The following is a 6015-nucleotide window of genomic DNA, read 5'->3' on the forward strand; positions in this document are numbered from 1 at the left end:
TAAATGTTTTCTGATAACCTTCCGACAATTGCGCTATTAGGCAATTTCTCTATTCTTTATCGTGAAACAAAACCAACCGGCTACTTCTTGAGGGCTTTTGTTGGGACTGTTTAACTTGGAGAACTATGGAAAAAATATGTGCGCTGCATTTGCAAATGAATGTTTTATCGTAAATTCACAGAGATAATAGGTATGACATATACAAAGTATTGGTATTCTTTAATTTAATCCCCATCATGCAGAGAGGCAATTTATGCGGAAATACAATACAGAGAAAGATTTCAAATGTTTTGAAAATCTGAGCTGAAAATAAAATTCGATTATGAAAACATGTTTTTGATTCTTCAACATGTTTTTAAGCCATTTTTTAAGTAGGTCACTTAATATTTTTTATAGTTTTTTTTATATTGTAAGGTATGTTTATTATTTGTCAACTGACAAAAGATACGACAAGAAAATTATAGCTCAACTTTTATGATAGACGTAAACAAATCATTTCAATAACGTTTTTTTAGTTGACTCTAAAATATTTCAACATACGGAATGTCTACAGCAGCATACAGTGCATTTCAAAGCAATATCAACAATTTAATAAAACACTTAAATAAGCTACTACCAGTAGTAGAAAATAAAGCTACTACCAAGAAGTAAATAAAACAAACCTCCACACAAGTTTGATTATTTACGAAGAATCATACCATATGCGGAATTAGGTCCATTTTAAAAGCTTAGAAGTTTACAACCTTAAAACATGACAAGTTTTGTTATCCATCGGCATTACAACACATCGCAACCCTCAAGGAACGATTATCCCTCTTTTGATAGGTGACGCTTTAGATGGTTCCGTTTTTAACCACCTCATGAACCACTGAAAAAGCTACCAAAGTGAACGACTATGTTCCATTCTGAAACACGTGCACACCACATCCCTTTACGAGCGTGTGCGTTCGTTCAAGTTTGATAGGAAACGAATAAAACATAATTCAAACCCATAAACGATCAAAGTGAAGCCATGGGAAAGCAGTTCCATTGAGCAACTCTCACTGTATTGTCGTTGACTCCGAGCCTTTTCTGGCGGCAACAGAAATCCTCTTTCCAGACTGTATGTGTGGGTATCAAAATTTCGAATGTCGAAATACCGGAAAAGCTGATGTCGAGGAATCTGGAGATACGCAAGGAAAAGCGATAGTTTAGCGAGCCACAAAAAGAGATTCTAATGGATTAAAGTGCAGTAAATCCACTGTTGATGGAGTGAAACAACGAGAGAAGGTAACAATACGACATAAGCATCCAATTAAAAGCTTACCGTGGAGTCAGAAGCTTATGGAGCTCCCATGGCAGATAGGTTCATTTAAGCGCATCTGGACAAGTAAAAATTTTTCAGGAAACTTTACCAAACTGTTATACACGTGTTACAAAATATCTATAGATGGAAAATTCACGCTCTGTTACATCACCAATCCGTGCGAGTGCTTCAACACACGTGTGTTTTCAAAATGTTCACTAAAGTGTGGGTTCTGCTTTATTGCAGAGTGTTCCCAATTTGGGTTGAAGACCCGTCAAAAGTGTTCACTAGCAGCATTAGTGATCGAAAATTCTTCCAACACGTGAATGCGTTTTCGCATCCCTCTAGAGTAATTTCAAAATGGACGCAAGCTGTGTCCGAGCCCGGCTTTGATGCAGCTTTGCCTCCCTGATGAACCGTAGCCACGCGTGAGCATATGCCATTGATGGAAAATATTCGGACGGGCGGTTGGGAAACGTTTAAATTTTCACTTCATCTTTGTTACAGGGAGGCCTCAACGGTTGCAATTTTTCCCAACGCACTCATGAGTACCTTTTAACTCTGTTTACACTAGTTCGGTGCTGAAAAAGCGTTTCGTCGAGTTGCTAGTTACGGTTACAGGATAATGGATACCTGAGTACATGAATACACCTAAATGGAGTTATCACGTTGCTCCAAATGGACTTCCTACGATAGGAAATGTAATTGGTACAGTAGTATTGAAGTTTCCCTACCCAAACAACGGTAAAAATTCTGTTTTTAAAACATGTTTGTTTTTGCTGTCATCAGGGTTGCCGTTCCATCGGGTCATCCCGATGTCTGGTTCTGAAAAAGCATCATAGTCACAGATCACGCAGCTGGCCAAGTTCACGAGGTACGTCTCACAACTAGGGAACTGCTCGCCTATCCTCATTAGTGTCTGCGAAAGAGCTTATGAGACAACCTGCTCGAGGACATCCTTGCCAGCCGATATGCGTATCCCGGACCTTGTTAAACGCTTTCAGGACCAGCGACGACGTTGTTGTTACAGCTAAGTATGCATCCCTGATGGTTAAACTTGACGATTGATTTCCCAAACGTAGTGTTAAACAACGACCTGTTGGCGAGATCCAGCAGATGGAGATATTTAATGTTTGGTCTGTCCGAGCCACCAACTGTTTTTCTGCTTAAACGTTCAGGTAGCAATTTGTCATCAACTTGGAGGACGTCCAATACGGTATACAGGCGTACCGGAAAGCCGAGATTCTCAAGAACGTCTTCAACATGGACAGCTTCCACCTGAACGAAATCTTCGCCACGATCGCAACGCGAGTGCACGGCCTATGAGCCCCCGGTGCAACATCCCATTAGCGATAGGTTTGGCTAAATGGCATTGTTTTGATTCCATTTAACCAGCTTTAAGTTACTCACATTTTTTCTCCTGCATTTGTGTCATTTGTTTCTTGCGCCTACTTTACGCTGAATTTCAATTCTCCTGTACAGAGAAGAAACATTAGGGACCCTAAGTGATGCCCGGATCGTCACACTAGCTGTCCGAACAGCTGACCTACATTTTGCTGATCATCGCAATTCGTTCTTGTACGTGTTGGGCTGGAAAATTAATTTTAAATTCTAGCACAGAGGCTGGGTCATGCGTGATTTGGTATCTTTTTTGTTCTGTTGGTGGCTAAAGATTTTTATTCTCGCTTCTTATCGCAAAAGGATTCGTATAAAACAAAGGTTTTTAAATGCAGAAACACCATACATTTTTTCTGTGTGAGACATGGCTAGTTTCGAAATGGGTGATAAATTTAGTATGTTAACTGTTACAGCTGAATTATTTGTTCCTGTTTTCGACCTTTTCTTTAACGCCCTTCTTCGTTTGTAAAAAATACGCAAAACTCATCCGTCGATGGTATTATTTTAGGTACGGAGTGTGTTAAATTCTTTCACCCGGTAGGTTTAAGTATTAAAGTAAAATTTTAATAAATCAAAATGAAAATAATGATTTTCAAACCAAACTATATGCTTTTCCAACTAAGATAAAGGAGTAAACAAGAGACCAAAAACATTGAATTGAAACTGTGGTCCACGTGATAATTAGCACAGCTGGCGCAACAATTCATTATCCGTTTCCAATGAATACAAAACTGCGCGCTTAACGCGCATCGTTCTACTCTGGCCGTTTTCGTTCAGCATCACGTCGAAAGCCGATTTACCTCTGACGACAAACGCTTCGTGACTTCGATTTTTTCTCACCTTTCTTTGATCCGCGTTTGTTTTCGTGGTGTTGTTGATTCTATCTTATTTGTTTGTACTCACAGATCTAGCCATGAATTCCCATGGAGTTGGCGTGCGCGCCTAGGCTGGTGTAGGTTCCCCAGTTTTTTTGGTTTTTCTAGCGTTTGGGAAACCAAGGCATGTTTTCGTTTGTTTACGAAATCGTTTTGTTTTGTTTGTATCATTTGATGTTTCGTCGTACCGAACTCCGTCACTAGCCTGGTTGTGGTTAGGCTGGTATAGATGGTGCTCAGCAATCCTAGCTCAGCTTCCTAACGGGAAATGTTTGCTGGTTTTGAGCCACTAGAAAGGATCTTTTCCTGCCATTTGGTTCACCTTGTTGAAAGTCAAGCTCACTGATAAAAGCAGTTTGGAGAGCTCAGGACATTCGTAGGTGAGCGAGAAAATAGCCGAAAAAGAGCACAGGAATGACGAGTGATGTGCGAAACACAAGTTAAACCCGTTGCCCGAAACACCATTTTTACTCTTTCCTTCCTTTTTTCCTACTTCGTATTATTGCCTCCTCTGTTTGAAAACATATCGGCTGCCAGGGACAAGGCTGTCCATCTATGGTAAGGATCTCCCATATCTGTTCGAGGAACCACTAATTGGACGATTCAATCATTTCACGTAGAACTACATCTATCCGAACGCGACTGGTTCCACATATACATAGTGTGCTTTTTGTGTCTCCCCTGCCATCGTTTATTACGAATAGTAAAATGAGTGGATGGAGGGGACTGTTTACCGAATCCCAGTTCTCTTCAGACGTTTGTAGATGAAAATCTTTTGGACTTGGAGTCCTTTTAGCACGTGTGCAGTTCAAAGTCACATAGCTTTTCAGAACGCACTTTACTACTGACATTTGGAAATTTTGATTTTGTTTTACTTTCTTCGATTTGCTCCCAAATGAGCTGCTGGAGCAGTACGCGACTGGGCGTGGTTCAAGAGTATGGAGGGGACGGGTTTCTTTCTCTCTGTTCCTAATATTCGTCAACCTCTCGGTGACGTAATAGGGTTACTTCTTTGTCAGAGCCTTCAGGCATCGATTCCAAAGATAAATTAATACCCCCACTACCAATCAAATGGGGAGGAATGATGATTCAAATGAGCAGGGGCTAGACAAATTTTACCTTTTGAATGAAATGCTTTATCTAGTGGAAGAAGATGGATTTTAATTATTGATTGCATCATTTCGCTCAACCGTTTGTTTGGTTGTTTGGTAAATATTCTGAATTTCAGCCCGTCTCACGAATAGTTCGATTGCCAAAACTATGCCGCAGTTTTGTCGGCTCAAACGTCATTAACATATTTTACCTTCTTCGTTAGGTTGTTTCTCAACGACAAAACAACCGACATTGATAGGTACCAAGCGGAGAAGATTTCTTACCTAACATTGTTTTCTTACTTTAGTTCTTTTGTATGTGGCAGAGCCTTTTTCTCCGTTGTTGTTTTTGTTTTGGGGCATTCATCTTAGTTATGGTCTTCCTGAAGTTTTGTTTTGTTCCTCAAGCCTTTTATTTGATTTTTTCTATTGTGCTCACAAGAATAATTGATAGTATTACTCGTGCAGTATTAGGGGTTGCTTTTCCAGTATCCTTGAATCTCCAATCGACGCTTCTCCTCTCTATCCTGACCGATTACCCATCGGTTAACCTCGCTCACTCCAAACACCGCAACAATTTTCGTTTGAATAGAGGGCCAAGCGGCCGCGACATAAATTCTAGGAAATAATAAAAATCATAATACACATCTCTTTGTACATAATAAACTCGTTCCTGGAACCGTGTGGCAGATAACTGGCCACCACCATCCCGGTTTTCCTCCGTTTTGAGCATGAGAACGATAGAAACCAAGGCCGAGATGGAAAAAACTGGTACGGGAGAATATATTTCCCAACAATTGTATTTTTGATGAAGTATTGGATACCGGCACAACAAGCGAGATAAGGGGCTTAAATGCAGTAAAGAAGTATCCGTGTCTATCGCTTTGGGTTTTTCATTTGAGCTCTTATTCCAATCTCATCATTTCACTGACGCGTGGTAAATGTTTCCAAACATTGTTCGGTTGATTCGTAAGTTGGGAGAGAGTTTTGGTATGTGCTTCTGAAACTTTGCTTTTCCGCCAAACCTGGTAGGGATTGGAAAAACAACAACCAGCCCGCAATAATAGAAAGAAATGAAAGGAAACCAACCCAAATTAAAAATTCCATGATAAAACAGATTCAATCAAAGTAGTCGAAAGTCAATTAAATTGTTTTGGAGGTGTTATTTTGTTCAGGTTTGTTACTTTTTTGTCTGTGCCCGTGATTCAACATCCAAGATGGAAATTTTTTGTTCGGCGATCACAGTTGATCGGGAATGGGGCAACGGCCAATCCCCGAAACTCGGCTAAAGGGTCAACGGCCGAGGTCGCGTGACGCATGCGGGAGCCGATAAAGGAATGCACCGCAGATGACAAACTCGTCTTTA

The 6015-nt window shown here is 40.4% G+C and overlaps 1 pseudogene; it reads left to right on the forward strand.

Annotated features, from left to right (window-relative positions):
* Positions 1–2401: 2401 nt before the first annotated feature.
* On the forward strand, positions 2402–2900 carry LOC131262101 (uncharacterized; annotated as a pseudogene).
* Positions 2901–6015: the final 3115 nt, after the last annotated feature.

The sequence above is a fragment of the Anopheles coustani genome, chromosome 3 (assembly GCF_943734705.1).
Source record: "Anopheles coustani chromosome 3, idAnoCousDA_361_x.2, whole genome shotgun sequence".
Lineage (NCBI taxonomy): Eukaryota > Metazoa > Arthropoda > Insecta > Diptera > Culicidae > Anopheles > Anopheles coustani.